The 15,474-nt window shown below is 46.1% G+C and overlaps 1 protein-coding gene across 5 annotated transcripts in view; it reads left to right on the top strand.

Annotated features, from left to right (window-relative positions):
• Nucleotides 1-8,844: 8,844 nt before the first annotated feature.
• Nucleotides 8,845-15,474, top strand: part of RACGAP1 (Rac GTPase activating protein 1) — a 29,182-nt gene continuing 22,552 nt past the window's right edge. Inside the window, exons 1-3 of one of the 5 annotated variants that reach the window (XM_067010651.1) lie at nucleotides 8,875-9,004; nucleotides 9,346-9,442; nucleotides 9,605-9,720. The gene's annotated coding sequence lies outside the window, so the exon portion shown is untranslated. Of the gene's footprint in view, nucleotides 9,005-9,345; nucleotides 9,443-9,604; nucleotides 9,721-15,474 lie in introns of those variants that run through there. The other 4 variants (XM_067010649.1, XM_067010652.1, XM_067010650.1 and 1 more) reach the window with 4 other exon arrangements.

Below are 15,474 nucleotides of genomic sequence, written 5' to 3'. Positions count from 1 at the left end.
TGCAGAGCAGTCAGGCCTGGTGTGTGTGTGTGTGTGTGTGTGTGTGTGTGTGTGTGTGTGTGTGTGTGTGTTGGAGCCAAAATTCTAAGGTTGGGAGATGGTCCTGTTGAGATGAGGCAAGGCAGGGTGTGCCCACCCTCTCCAGAGTGGCCAGTCCACCCTGTCCACCCTGCTGCCCAAGAAGCCTCACCAGTGTGAATTCCTGTGCTCCTCTGGCTGCTTCTCCTTCTGGTCTTCTCTACTTAGATGGGCACTCAAGCTTGGCAACCTCAAAAAGGCATCCTGGGAGGGCCAGAGGTGTGGGAGGGCAGGAGGAGTAGTGCTCGAGAGACACTCAGCCTGGGGGTCAGGGCTGGTGTCCAGAGCCTAGGCAGAGGGGGAAAGGGGTCAGGTAGGGCTGAGTGACTGTGGGAAGTAATCTGCTGCACCAAGCCCACTGGCGTCCACGACAAGGGAACAGCAGGTGAGCGGAGCTCGGCCAGGGAGGAGAAGAGAGGGGAGTGAGGCGGTGCTCTGGCTCTGGGTCCTTCCTGAGCTTGTGTGTGTGTGTGTGTGTGTGTGTGTGTGTGTGTGTGTGTGTGTGTGTCTGTCCCAGGGCAGGGTAGAGTTTGTCAAGGTGAGCACCTGTGTGTCTGTGTGCACCTTCAGGTTGAGCTGGAAACTTTTCTGGATCCTGACAGTTTATGAGTGTGACAGGGCCTCAGCCTCAGGGGTATATTGTGTGGGAACCTACTTCTCTCTTCAAGGTTCTCCGGCCCTTGCCAGGTAGAAATTCCTGGTTGGAGAGCCTGAGCTGGGTCAGAACTCTGCCCAGGGTTCAGCAGGTGTGGGGTGGGGTGGGTGGGAGGGTGACAGTGGAGGAGGGTGCCAGCCTCTCCTGTCCTCCCCTCTGGCTGTGAGCTGCTGCTTCCTATTGCCAGGCGAGGCAGGCCTACATCTCAGCAAAGGTCTTCTCATAATGATTCCTTTCTTAGACAGAATCTCTGCCTGAACTGACCTTCCTGCTCCTCTCTGATTGCCCCCAACTCCACCTTCAGAAAGCATTCCCTGCCTCCACAGATCTCCACCTGTTCCCCACACGTCTGAGGTTGGTGCCAAGACCACTCACTCGGGATGGCCATCCGTGCCGTGTTTGGTACCTTTTCTTTCCTCAGTCCCTTCCCTTGCCTGAAGATAGCTGAGGTGAAATGTGAGAATTTTTCTATGTGCCAGGCCAGGAACTGGAGCTCAAGGTCCAACCAGATGGGACTTAGGTGTATGCACTGTGCTGAGTCCCCTCTGGGTCCCTTACCTCCCCCAGCTCTGGAGGTACATCTCCTTTACAGAGCCTTATGTGTAACAGGTCTCAGTTGTGGTCTCTAGACCCAAGGCCACACCACCTCGCAGTTTGGAACCACCCTCTCACGCGCGGCCCTCAGTTTCCATATAGCACCAGGCTGCAGCGCCCCCTGGTGGCGGAAAGCCCATTCTCTTTTTGTAGCTTTGTAGCATGGAAGCTCCAAGGGCCTCCAAAGGATTACCAAACTTTTTCATTCCAAAACATTTCCAAGGCCCTGACATGTTAGTAGTTGCATTTATTTTTTTTTGGCCGTTCCACGCAGCTTGCAAGATCTTAGTTCCCTGACCAGGGACTGAACCCAGGCCCTCGGCAGTGAAAGTGCTGAGTCCTAACCACTGGTCTGATAGGGAATTCCAGTAGTTGTATTTTTGATAACTGTTGATTGAGAAAACACATAATGACTGAGCTCTGGATCTCATCATTAAAGCTCATTTGTATTTTATTCATCCCCAGCAATCACACAGTTACACACAGTCAGTTAATTACACACAGATGGGTTACTCACAGTCTATCGAGCCAGGAGCTAAATCTCCTGTGATCACTCCAAGGCCTCTAAATTTGGGAACCATGGATTTAAACCACTCCTCATGTCACAGATGAGAAGACAGGCCTGGAGAGGGGAAGAGATCTGTTTAAATTCACACAGCTCATGAGGGGTTGCACCAGAATTTGAATTCAGGGTAGATATTTGCCAGAGACTGCCAGTATCAGTCCTATAGGGGCCGAGATAGGGAGGAGGTTCCAGGCAGAGGGCTGGGTGGTGGGCGGGAGAGCAGGACCATACCCTAGAGGTGCAAAGAGAACCCCGCCCCCACTTCCTTCCTTCAGCTCCTGTAAAACACACCTAGAGGAGCTGTAAAAGGGGCGCACGGGAAGGAGATGGCAAAGGAACAAACAGAGAGTAAGTGGAGAGGAGCAGCCCGCTCTGCTTCCAGCCTTTCCCCTATTTACCCAAACTGCACAGACTCCGGGCAAGTCATTTAACTTCTCTGAGACTCAGCTTTCTCATCTGTAATATGGGAGGGAACTAGCAGTTGAACCTTCCCCTCCCGGTGGGAGTAATGCCTTTCTTGCTTCACAGGACTGTTGAGAATCTAATGACATGTGTGTGAAAATTCTGAATAAATAGCAACAACTGAGGAAGGGAACTTTGCATCCATAATCTCCTTTTTAATCCTCAAATCGATCCTGTGAAGTTGGTTCTGTTATTCTCATTTAACATGGGAGACAGCAGAAGTTGAGCAGAGAGGGAGACAGCCCAGATTTGATTTCAGGCCTAACTCCGATCACTGGTTCTTGACTTAACTTTTAGGGTTAAGAGTTAGTAGTAAGTGCTACTTGTTACAATTTACATAAATCTCTGGTCTTTTTTCAGAACCAGCTACTTTCCTCTTCGCAGCCTGCCTCCCTACAGTTCCGGCCACCTTGAACGTGAGTAGCTGAGGGTCTTCTGAGTAAAGTGCAGGCAGGCAATAGCCCTTGCTGGGTTAGGGTTAGCTGAGGTGGACACAATGAGGAGGGGACTACAGGAGTGTCAGTTGGGGGAGAGTGCAGGGGGGCAATACAAGGCTGGTGGAACTCAAACCTGTTTGCACGTCAGAACCACTTGGGAAGTTTTTAGAAAATTCCTGAGTCTCACCCTTCATGATTTTAGGCCTTGGATCCATGTTTTGGATGCTCATGACCAGCTGGACATAGGAAAGGGGTGGTGAAGCTACTTTATTTTCTTGGAGGTAGCCATTCAACAGCTATTCTAGAGCAGTGGTTCTCAAAGTGTGGTACCCACATCACTAACTAACATCAGCATCACCTGGAAATGTGTTAAAGATGCAAACTCTCGGGCCCCACCAAAGACCTAATGACCAGAAACTCTAACAGTGGGGCTCAGCAATCTGTTTTAACAAGAACCCTTGAGGGGATTCTGATGCATGCTTGAGAACCACTGGTCTAGAGGAGGGAACGTCAGGCGCGTTGTTAGAAGTGGAACGAGGTAAGGGTGGATGAGCTGTGGTCTCGACTTTCAAGGAGCCTGGAATCTAGTAGAGATGAGTTCAGGACCTTGATAACCACACCTCCTCCCCCAAGCAAGGCTCTGCTGAGACTGGGCACTTGGGAGAGGCACAGGTGTGTTTCTGAAGGGGACTTGGTTCTACTAGAGTCTGATTTAATTCAACGCTTTATTCATTGTGAGAGGGTGATTCCTAGGCACGGGGCAGGGAAACCACGGATTTGGGAAGATTATTTGTTTGTTGCTGTTTTTTCAATGAGAGGGAGGAAAGAAACAGAGAAGACAGGGAGACACAGAGTAATAATAACTAATACTTATGGGGCACTTACTATGTGCCAGGCACTGTGCTAAGAGTTTTGCAAACACTGTCTCATTTATTCTTCCCAACAGCCCTTTAGACTATAATTATCATCCCCATTTAATAGATAGGGAAATGGAGGCACAGATAAGTCAAGTTGCCCATCACACAAGTCATAAGTGACAGAGATAGACCTTGAACCAGGGTCAGTATAACTCCAGAGCCCATGCGTTTTACCACTATGCTTTGCTGCTTCTCTTAGAGAACAGGAAGAAGTACTCGCCTGCCATTTGCTCAAAAACCTTCAATGCCTAGAGAATTAATCTTAATTTATTCGTCTTGGTATTCAAGGTCTCTTATACTGTGATTTCAAAATTCCCTCCAGTCTTTACCACCCCCCTTCAAGATCCTTGCACTTCGGCCATGCTGGATTTACTTCTCCATTTCCTTTTTTCTTTCTTTTTTAAATGAAATTGCTGGGTCTCATGTCAGTTTTCCTGTTTTATTTATTTTAAATAAATATTTGTTTATTTATTTTTGGCTGCCTTGGGTCTTCGCTACTGCCCACAGGTCCTTTCCAGCTGCAGCGAGGCGGGCCTCTCTTCGGGAACGGGCTCCAGGCGCGCGAGCTTCGGTAGCTGTGGCACGCAGACTCAGTACTGTGGCTCACTGGGCTCCAGAGCTCAGGGCCAGTAGTCGTGGCCCACTGGCTTAGTTGCTCCGGGACACGTGGGACCCTCCTGGACCAGGGCTCGAACCTGTGTCCCCTGCATTGGGCATTGGCAGGCGGACTCCCAACCACGGCGCTACCAGGGAAGTCTCCTCCATTTTTCTCTTAACCCTTCTGACTACTTCACTTCCCACTCCCCTCCCTGTTGGGATCCTATCTACTCCTCAAAGCTCGGCTCAGACGCCTCTTCCTCCCTGATTCCCAGCCAGAAATGGGCTTGCTTCCCCCGAACCCCCAGAACACAGTCCCCACCTCCGCACTCTGCGCCTCTTGTACCCCACCCCATGCCGGTGCTGAGCGCACTGCCTGGAACGCGGAAGTGCTCCAGACGTCCTGGTGTAACTGACGGAGGGTACAGTAATTCTCGAATGGAGGTAGGGAGTAAGACCTCTAGAGATGGAGAGCAAATGAGAAGGAACTGGGATATAAAAACCGAGAGGGGGAGAGAGGATGAAGACAAACACTGGGCGGCGACTAGACGGCCCGCCTCCACGGGCCCAGTCTCGCCCCGCCCCGTCAGGCCCCCCACTGCCCAGCGACCGACGGTGCCCGTTCCCCGGTCTCGATTTCTGGGCAGGCGGCCCGCCGGGCGAGAGGTGGGTCGCGGGTGGCGGCGGGGCGGCGCGCTCGGCCGGTCATCTGTGTCCTCGCATTAGCATAAATCCCATTAGCTGCTCCCGCGCGCCGGAGTGGGGTGAGGGTTCTGCCTCGTGCGGCGGCGAGGGCGGGCGCAGCGGTGCTAATGCATCCTCCGACGGCGCGTTCCAGCCGACAGAGGCCCGTTTACAATCGTTATCTCGCTGGCCCCTCCGAACCATCCGGTGCGTGGGGCTCTACCAATGCGAGGGATTAAAAATCCAGCCAACATCTTTCGTCTATTAGGTGGCCGAGCTGGAATCGAATCCGTGCTTTCTGGTATCAGTTCTCATGCTTTTTCCGTTACAGGTGCAGCCCCAGGATGCCTCTCTACCCAGACAACTATAGTTTGGGAAGAAAGAGGTTTAAGACCCCCGCCCCGCCCCCGCCCTCCCCGCCTCACCTTTCCTGTGCTTTCTTCTCACCGGGCTGGTGCAGCAGGAAAGGGGGTTGAGTGGAATGGGAGGGGTGTGGTGGTGCTTTGGGTGGAGGGAGGAATTGGGTGGGGGCAGTGTCACCAACCCTTATCCATCATTTGGGACAGAATTTGGGTGATGGAGTGGAATGCTTCCACCATCCTATTGAACTCACCTCCGCTCACCCAAAGGACTATTTATTGGAGTTGCAAAAGCAAGAGATTATAGCGGTAAATGAGAGGAGTACCATCTCTGTTCTCTGGAAGTTTACAGTCTAGTAGGGAAAATCAGGAATATTTACGGAGCACTTACTCTGTGCCAGGAGCTGTGCGAACTTTTTTTTTTAAACCTATTTTTGGCTGCATTTGGGTCTTTGTTGCCGCCCGCCGGCTTTCTCTAATTGCTGGGAGTGTGGGCTACTCTTCCTTGCGGCGCTTGGGCTTCTCATTGTGGTCAGGCTTTTCTTGTGGTGGAGCACAGGCTCAAGGCGCATGGGCTTCAACAGTTGTGGTGCGTGGGCTTAGTAGTTGTGGCTCGCGGCCTCTAGAGCGCAGGCTCAGTAGTTGTGGTTCACGGGCTTAGTTGCTCCGTGGCATGTGGGATCTTCCTGGACCAGGGCTCGAACCCATGTCCCCTGCATTGGCAGGCAGATTCTTAACCACTGCACCACCAGGGAAGTCCTGTGTGCCAATTGCTTTACATGGATATCTCACTTATTCCTCTCAACAACTCTATGAAATAGGTATTATTATGATTTATAGACGAGTGAGCAAAGGCACAGATGACTTCTGAAAGGCCATATAGCTGGTGACTAGAAGAACCAGGAAGATGAAACAGATGAGCTGACGTGTGTGACAGGGGAGGAAGAGGATGATGGGGAAGCTTGAAGCAAAAGCATGGCTCTAGGCCTCAGAGACCTCCCTGAGCAAGGCAGAAAACATCTCAGCTGCCCGAAAGGCTGAGTAGAATTAAGTCAGGTAAAGAGGCTGTAAGGGTGGGGAAGAGGAACTGCAAACGCCAGAGAGTCAGGAAGTGCAGCTCTAGGGGCAAGCCAGGGCCAGGTTAGGAGAGCCTTATTAAGGATTTTGGTCTTTATTAAGGAGGAAGTTGAAGTCATTAATGGTTTTAAACAAAAGAGAGGCATGATTAGAATTGCATTTTTAAAAGATCATTCAGGGGACTTCCCTGGTGGCACAGTGGGTAAGACTCCTTGCTCCCAATGCAGGGGGCTCCGGTTCAATCCCTGGTCAGGGAACTAGATCCCACATACATCCCACAACTACGATCCATGCAACCAAACAAACAAATAAATATTAAAAAATTAAAGTTAAAAAAAAGATCATTCAGGGTGTAAAGAATGCAAGTGAGGGGTAAACAGATTCACTGATGGCTTGGACCACTGAATTGGATTAGGGTTGTGAAGGTAGGAAGAAGTAAAGTGGGTACATACAAGAGATACTTAAGAGCTGCACTAAGTAATTGGATAAGGGGTGAAAGGGAGAGGGAGAAAGCTAAGTCATTTTACACCCCCTTCTCTCCCTCAACCCCTAGATCCAATCATTTAATAAATTAATTTCATTTCATGAATGTCTTTCCCACCCGTCCCCTCCTTTCCATCCCCGCTGCCACTGGCCTAATTCAGCTCAGGTCCTCTCCCTAACAACGAAGCAAGAGTCTTTCTACCTTCAGATTTTCCCGTCTCCAGACAATCCTCCATGCCATTTGGGGGTAAGACCTATGTAAAATGCAAACATAGTCGGAGTCAACCCAGGCCCCATTGTCTTGTCATTGTGTCAATTACAAGATAAAGTCCCATCCTTTCCTAGTCTGGTCATTCTTTGCTAGCTTCTTCCCCTCCTCAGGCCCAAGCTGCACAAGAAGTGTCACACCCACTGAACCCCCAAAGTTACCTGCATGTTAAGGTAAATATTCCTTCACAGCACTAAACCTTCACAAATCCTTTGCTTGTGTATTTATTATATATACATGTGACTCATTTCTGAGAGGTCACATTGGCAGGAATTGCCTCCCCTTTCTATCAGGTAAATTCCTATTCATACTTCAAGTCCAAGCTCAGATAACAAGTCTCTGTAGGCTTTTCTAACACTCCCACTCCTCTGATAGGATTAATTGCTTCTTCATCTGTGCTTCTAAAGCACTTTACACATATTCTGTTCTTGTATATGTTTAACTGTATTATAGGTGTAAGGAGGCACAGGCTAATCAATCAACTAAATGAGTGCTCCTGACCTTGAACGGTTGTGAGAAGGATTAAATGGGATAATATATGTACAGCTGATATTTCTTCATCTCTTTCCTAATAATAAGAAAAATCGTTATTACAGTTTACAAAGTGTAAACTTTGATAGTGTTCCACATACTCTCCTGTTTGATCTAGGAATAAGCCTGTGGGATAGGGTTGATACTGTTATTTCTGTTTTATAGTCGGAGGAAGTGAAGTACAGAGGGTTAAAAAGTGATGATGCAGCTGGTTCAGTAGTATGCGGAGGCACAAAAGTGCTTCACAGTATTTGTTTAAGTGGAGTCAAGTTTTCTGGTTATAAAACCTGTGATCTTCCCTTTAAACCACACTGCTTCTTGCATGCATTAGCCAGTATTTTTTTCAAGTTGCAGGTAGCTAATCATTAATAAATTCAATGAGGTAGGGACAACCAACATGGCAGGGGTGGTGGTAAGAGAATAGGAAAAAAATAGTTCAGAATACATTCATGGAGTAAGGATAAGCAGAGTTCTGTACTACGTGGTTGTGATGTAAAATCTGTTTCTCACTGTGGATTTGGATTAAAAGAAAGTATGAAAGCCCCGTGTTAGTACAATGCCAAGTTCTAAATGAACGTTTATTAAATGAAATCATGATGCTTTCATTTTATATTTATTTTTGTTTTCCCGATGTGTAGCTACTGGAAAGCAGATATCATGTCATCTTTATTTTTCCAGTTCCTAGGAGAGTCTTTGTTACAAATTTGGTGCACTTAATAAATGTGTGTTAAATGAAAACCTGGAATGCAGGAATGAATGAAGGCAGTGTACAGCTCAGCATATATGGTTGTAAATGACTGCTGTTCTATCACCTTCCGGAATTCTTCCTATTCAATCGAGAGATGAGACACTGTTCAGTTAACAGTTTACAAAAGTCCTATTTCCCAGTCTGAAGAAAACAGTAAGGCCAAGAATAATTTGCACTCAAGAAGTATCACTTGCCCTTAGTCAACATGGTATCGTGAATGGCTTCAGGAAAGGGCTCACGGAGTGGGGGGGGGGGGGGGTGAGGGGGAAACAAGAACAAAAAACAAAAAACGGTTGACCTTAGTCAAGATGGCTGCCTTTGGCTTCGCTCTATCAGAACGCGCATGCCCAGCCATGTCCCCGCCCCTTCCCCGTGGCCCTGACGTGTGCGTCACAACGTAGGGAGACCGCGCGGGAGGAATAAATTTCTCTGTGATTGGTTGGTGCCGGATTTCAAACACGAGCTGGCGGCGAGGGGCTTTTCTGCCGTTGGGTGAGGCGCGGAGGGAAGTGGAAGGCCGCCCAGGTGGGGCCCGGGGGACCCGGCCAGGTGGGTGCTGGGAGTTGCGAGAAAAGGTGGGGCTGGCGCTGGGTTTGTGGTGGGAGGCAGGCGTCGGCGGTTGTGAGCCGTGGCCCCCTCGTGGGTCGTGGTGGAGGCCGGCACCTACAGCCCCTCCTTTGAAGACTCTCCATGGGTTGGGGGCGCGGGCGGCCTGAGGGAGCGGTGGCTGGAAAGTGGGTGGCTTCTTTCTTGGCGCCGTGTTTTGTGGAAAGCCGGGGGCGTCTTTTTGAGATGGTGACTTGAACAGGGCAGGAGCCACCCCAAAGAAGTGGCTCTCACTTAAAGACAGAGTTAGGGAGTGGGTGGGCTAACACCCCCTTTCTCCACAGAGGAACAAGACTTTTTCGAAGGGAAAAGCCCTGGTATTTGAGAGGCCGGCGCGGCTCCGAGTGGAGCCCCTCTCCCTAGTGGGCTGTGTGTGTCTAGGTAGGCAATGACATCTTGCCCTTCCCGTCCTAAATCCCAGCCTTAGTAATAACGAGGCCTTTTCACATACATCCCTCTTCAGGATTTCATTCCTCGGCAGAGGGTGTGCATAGGAACGTGAGGTGGGTGGTTAGATAAGCTTTTTTTTTTTTTTTTTTAAAGAAACGTCATCATACTCTTCAATGTGGAAGGTGAACTTTTCAAGTTATTGAAAGTGTTTAGAGAAGACGCTTTTCCTATAGCTTAATCATTCAGCAGATACTTATTAAGTGCAAAATGTAAGTACAAGACAATCTTGCTTGGCTTTAAAGGAGCTTGCAGTTTATTTGGGTTAATAGAACTTAGAGAAAGGTAACACGTCGTGTTACCTTTATCAGGCCTTTACGCTGTTGAGAATACTGTACATTAGTACAACCCTTTTTAGAAAATATTTTGGCACTGTTTATCAAGAGTCATAAGAGGTTTTTACCCTCTGACTTGGTAATCCCAGTCTTGGAAATCCATTTTAAGGCACACGGCCACCTGAAGAAAAACACTGTCCTCGTTGATGTTCAATTTATTTATTCGATGAATATTTAGTAATCATTTGCCAAGTGTCAGGCACTGTTCTAGGCACCAGGGGCTCAGCGATGAACAAACAAAAATCTCTGCCTTCTTGGAACTTAAACTATTGGGGAGACAGACAATAAACAAAATAAGTAAGTTAATATATAAGTATGTTAGGTGGAGATGAGTGCTTTTGAGCAAAATAAAGCAGAGAAGTGTTGGGGGGAAAGATGCAATTTAAAATAGTGTGGTTAAGAATGAGACAATGACTTTAAAAAATTGAAGTGTAGTTGATTTACAATGTTGTATTAGTTTCTGGTGTACAGCAAAGTGATTCAGTTATATATTTATATATATATATATATATATAGTTTTTCATACTCTTCTCAATTATAGTTTACTGAATCTAGTTCCCTGTGCTATACAGTAGAACCTTGTTGTTTTATCTATTTTATATATAGTAGTTTGATTCTACTAATCCCAAACTCATAATTTATCCCACCCCCTTTCCCCCTTGGTAACCATAAGTTTGTTTTCGGTGTCTAAGTCTGTTTCTGTTTTGTAAATAAGTTCATTTGTGCCATATTTTAGATTCCACATATAAATTATATCATATGGTATTTGTCTTTTCTCTTTCTGACTTACTTCACTTATTATAATCTCTAGGTACATCCATGTTGCTGCAGATGGCATTGTTTCATTCTTTTTTATGGCTGAGTAGTATTCTATTTGTATGTGTGTATATATATACATACCACATCTTTATCCATTCATCTGTCAATGGAAATTTAGGTTGTTTCCATGTCTTGGCTATTGTAAATAGTGCTGCTGTGAACATTGGGATGCATGTATCTTTTTAATTCATAGTTTTCTCCACATATATGCCCAGGAGTGGGATTGCAGGATCATTTGGTAGCTCTATTTTTAGTTTTTTAAGGAACCTCCATACTGTTTTCCATAGTGGCTGCACCAATTTACATTCCCGCCAACAGTGTAGGAGGGGTCCCTTTTCTCCACAGCCTCTCTAGCATTTGTTATTTGCAGACTTTTTAATGATGGCCATTCTGACTTGTGTGAGGTGGTACCTCATTGTAGTTTTGATGTGCATTTCTCTAATAATTAGCGATGTTGAGCATCTTTCCATGTGCCTATTGGCCATCTGTAAGAGGCAATGACATTTGAATAAATACCTGAAGGAAGTGAGGGAGTGACCATGTGAGAGGTTCTAAGTAGATGTAACAGAAAAACGAAATTACCTAAATGTACAAGGAAGAGAACAGTTAAATAAATGTTCATGAACTTTTTGTAACTTAATGGAAACATGTTTTAAAAAAACTAAAACACAAAATTATGTATAAATCTATGATTGCAATTCGATGAAATATGAGTGCATAATGGGCAAAGATTAGGTAAGGAGGTGCATATAGTTGTTTAGGGTGGTGAGGTTTTAGTTTCACCATTAAAAAACTTTTTTTTTTTTTTAATTTTTGGCCGCACCTTGCAGCATGCGGGGATCATAGTTCTCCTGCCAGGGATCGAACCCTCACCCTTTGCAGTAGAAGCCCCGAATCTTAACCACTGGACCACCAGGGATGTCCTTTTTCTATTTATTTATTTTTTTTGAACATAGAAAATTAACAGTATAGTGGGAAGCTACTAAGATCTTTCTAAGATCTCTGTGGGATCTTAGTTCCCCCACCAGGGAGCGAACCGGGCCCCTGACAGTGAAAGTGCAGAGCCCTAACCATTGGACTGCCGGGGAATTCCCTCCCATTCCTTACTTTAATCTTCATTCATGTTGGACTGAGGATGTTCTGTTTACTCTTTCTGCAATTGACTTGCTCATGAGAACATTCAGTTTCAAGATACTGCTTCTGCCTGCCAGTTGAATAGAGGCTTTGATATGGTGAAGCAGAAGCTGGACATTTGGGAAAAAGAATTATTCCGAAATGCTTTCATTTGAAAGAATCTTATAGTATCGAGACAGTCTTAGGGAATGTTTCTTCTTGGCAGCAGAGAACAGAGAACCTGTATTGTTGATTTCTTGGGACTCTCCAGATTTAGTAATGTTTGTGAGAATGTTTTTCATTAAAATTCTTCCCTGAAAAACGTACTGCTTTGTGTGACAGTATTTAACACCCTCGATGCATCTAAAACCTGATGTATAGGTCTCTTAATAATGTTGTTTGTAAGGGGAGGAAGAAGAGGCTAGAGACTTTTCCCAGGATACTCTGCAGTAAGATCTGTAATATAGTCTGTTATTCTGAAGGATGATATCTTGGCTGGGTGATTGAAATTAAATTGGGGACTCAAAGCAATCACATCAAGCTGAGACTCTTTCCTGGTGATGCCAAATTGCTCCCTTAGGGACACTCACAGATTGGGAATCTGTAACACAGTGACTACTCCACCTCTGGGGCTTCTCATCAATAACAGCTGAGATTCTCTAGCACCTTTTTGTTTAAAGCACTCAACAAACTGATTTCCTTGCTACACGCAAGGATCATTTCAGCTTTCCCGAAAGGCAGCCGCCTCTGTAGTGAAAAAGTGACATCTGTTTTACAGCTGCAAAGCTATGTACTGCAATATGACTTTGTTTTTGTTTCCTTTCACATTAGTGTATCTCCTAGCTATGAGCTAAATAATAAAGGGGGGGGGGATAAAGAAGTATTCATGAGGTTAAAAATGTGACCCAGCAGGAAAATTAAGGCCATTTTCAATTGACATTGAATAGGATGAGTAAATTTTAGCTTTTCAAGCTACAATTTGGCTGAGATGTCAGAGTTAGTACGGATACAGAAAGATATTTTTGGCATCTAAAAATAATTCCTGAGAGTCACTTCTGTAGCACGTTAATAAAAATACATGGTCCCTTAGCATATAAAGAGAAGAGGATTATATTTTCTAGTGCTGTTTTTGGATTGCCCAAAGTAAATCTATGTTAGAGGAAAAATTAACTCTTCTCAGATGCTATGAGCCTCATGTAGAAGAGCTTGTTTAAGAGCCTAGACCAGGTCAAGTTTTGCTATCTCCTCCCTTCTTTTTGATCTGGGTTCCAGCTGTGATTTGGTAATCACTGTTCTAGGATGTAAATAACAACAATCAGACCAAAACAAAAGCAAAAAATTTATACCCACTATAATACCCTATATTCTTTTTTTCAATTAATTAATTAATTAATTTTGGCTGTGTTGGCTCTTCGTTGCTGTGCACAGGCTTTCTCTAGTTGTGAGCGGGGGCTACTCTTCATTGTGGTGCACAGGCATCTCATTGCGATGGCTTCTCTTTGTTGCGGAGCACGGGCTCTAGGTGCGCGGGCTTCAGTAGCTGTGGCACGCGGGCTCAGTAGTTGTGGCGTGCGGGTTCTAGAGCGCAGGCTTCAGTAGTTGTGACGCACAGGCTTAGTTGCTCTGCGGCATGTGGGATCTTCCTGGACCAGGGCTCGAACCCATGTCCCCTGCATTGACAGGCAGATTCTTAACCACTGCGCCACCAGGGAAGTCCAATACCCTATATTCTTATAATGAGGTTCAATTTATATGGTATAAAACTTTTACCTACATTAATTTGTAATATTCTGTGAGGTAAATAGGACAAGTATTATCGTTCCCATTTATAGATGTTTCTCAGAAGTTAAGTGACTTATGCAAAGTTATACAACGGGTAAATAGAAGAACTAAAATTTTATCCTAGGGCTTCTGCCCCCTCACCTTTCTTTTAACTGTTCTGTTTTCATCTATATTAAACATTGTTGTTCAGGTACAATGGAAATTCTTTTGACAGTAGAATCATGGGGGGGGGAGGCTTGTGTGTGTGTGTTCTCTGACTTCTATTTATCAAGTATTCTTTAAAAATACTGAGTCTTTGTGCAATACAGCGGTGCCAAATGTAAGGTTTCTCCTCTCAAATCTACAGTTTAGCTGGGACATAGGATAGAAACATGATAAACTTAAATTAGAGTATAAGGTGTCTGAGTGCCAATTGAGCAAAGTAGTTGGGGAAAGACTGGGGCCAGGGAGGCCAGTTGAAATGAGTGTTAATGACCTGCAAGTGATGACGGGCTGGGTATAACACACATGAGAGAAGAATCCACGGAGTTTGGTGATTATACTTGTAGGAAAGGGAATAACTTAAGGTGACTCTGAGGTTTGGAACTGAGTGACTGGGAGAATGATAAAAATAAGGAAATCAAAGTTGGGTGTCGGCAGGAGAGGGAGTAAGGTAGGTCATTGGGTAGAGTAGTTGATGACGTGTGGGGGAAGGATAGAATGATGTCTCAAAATCGAGCTTAACATCCAGGGCATCCAAAACAAATTGAGAGTTACAAGATTGACTTAGGAGAGAGCTGAGGGCTGGAGAGAGAAATGGATGAGTTGTCTGTAGAGGTGTAATGACTAAAGTGGAATAGTTTGATATGTTTACTCAAACAGCTATCTCCTAGGTACTAGGCATCACGATAGGAGAACAATGTAGATTGAGGTAGTTCTATGAGATAATAGTTACTATGGTGAGATGTCCACAGTTAGGTACTCTGTGTCTATAGTCTTTTCAGGAATCAGGTTGTGTTTTCAAGAAAGTACCTCCCCACAGCACTTACTCTAGGGAGTGGTATGCACAAAGAAAATAGGAAAGAAGAATAGAGGAACTTGAGAAAATGAGGGATTTCTCTTAAAGGAGACAAGGAATCAGGTTGTATTGTCATTTAAGACATAAAAACCCTCTTAATTTGTGTGTGTGTGTGTGTGTGTGTGTGTGTGTGTTTAAGGGTAGTGCCATTTATTTATATATATATGTATATATTTTGGCTGTGTTGGGTCTCTGTTGCTGTGTGTAGACCCCCCAGCTTCCGTGAGCCGGGGCCACTTCTGCTGCTGTGCGCGGGCTTCTCATTGCGGTGGCTTCTCCTGTTGCAGAGCACGGGCTCCAGACGCATGCGGGCCTCAGCAGCTGTGGCTTGCGGGCTCCAGAGCGCAGGCTCAGCAGTCGTGGCGCACAGGCTTAGCTGCTCTGCGGCACATGGGATCTTCTTGGACTAGGGCTCGAACCCGTGTCCCCTGCATTGGCAGGCGGGTTCTCAACCACTGCGCCATCAGGGAAGTCCCTTCTTTCTTTTTTTTTAAATAACCAGTTTTCAGTACCCTAGTTGCACTGTCACATTTTCCTTTTCTGCATTCCTGGACAGTTAGAAGTTTTCCTATGTACTGAGCTCTCTGTCTTATAGTCTCAGAATATACAGATGAATGCAGAGATGATAGAAACCAATAATACCCCATATTGAAACTGATCACTGGGGGGACTTGCCTGGTGGCTCAGTGGTTAAGAATCTGCCTGCCACTGCAGGGGGCACGGGTTTGAGCCCTGGTCCGGGAAGATCCCACGTGCCACAGAGCAATTAAGCCCGTGCGCCACAGCTACTGAGCCTGCACTCTAGAGCCTGAGAGCCACAACTACTGAGCCCATGCGCCACAACTACTGAATCCCACGTG

The sequence above is a fragment of the Kogia breviceps genome, chromosome 12 (genome assembly GCF_026419965.1).
Source record: "Kogia breviceps isolate mKogBre1 chromosome 12, mKogBre1 haplotype 1, whole genome shotgun sequence".
Classification (NCBI taxonomy): Eukaryota; Metazoa; Chordata; class Mammalia; order Artiodactyla; family Physeteridae; genus Kogia; species Kogia breviceps.
The sequence above is the reverse complement of the archived record's forward strand: the minus strand, read 5'-3'. Positions and strand labels throughout refer to the sequence as shown.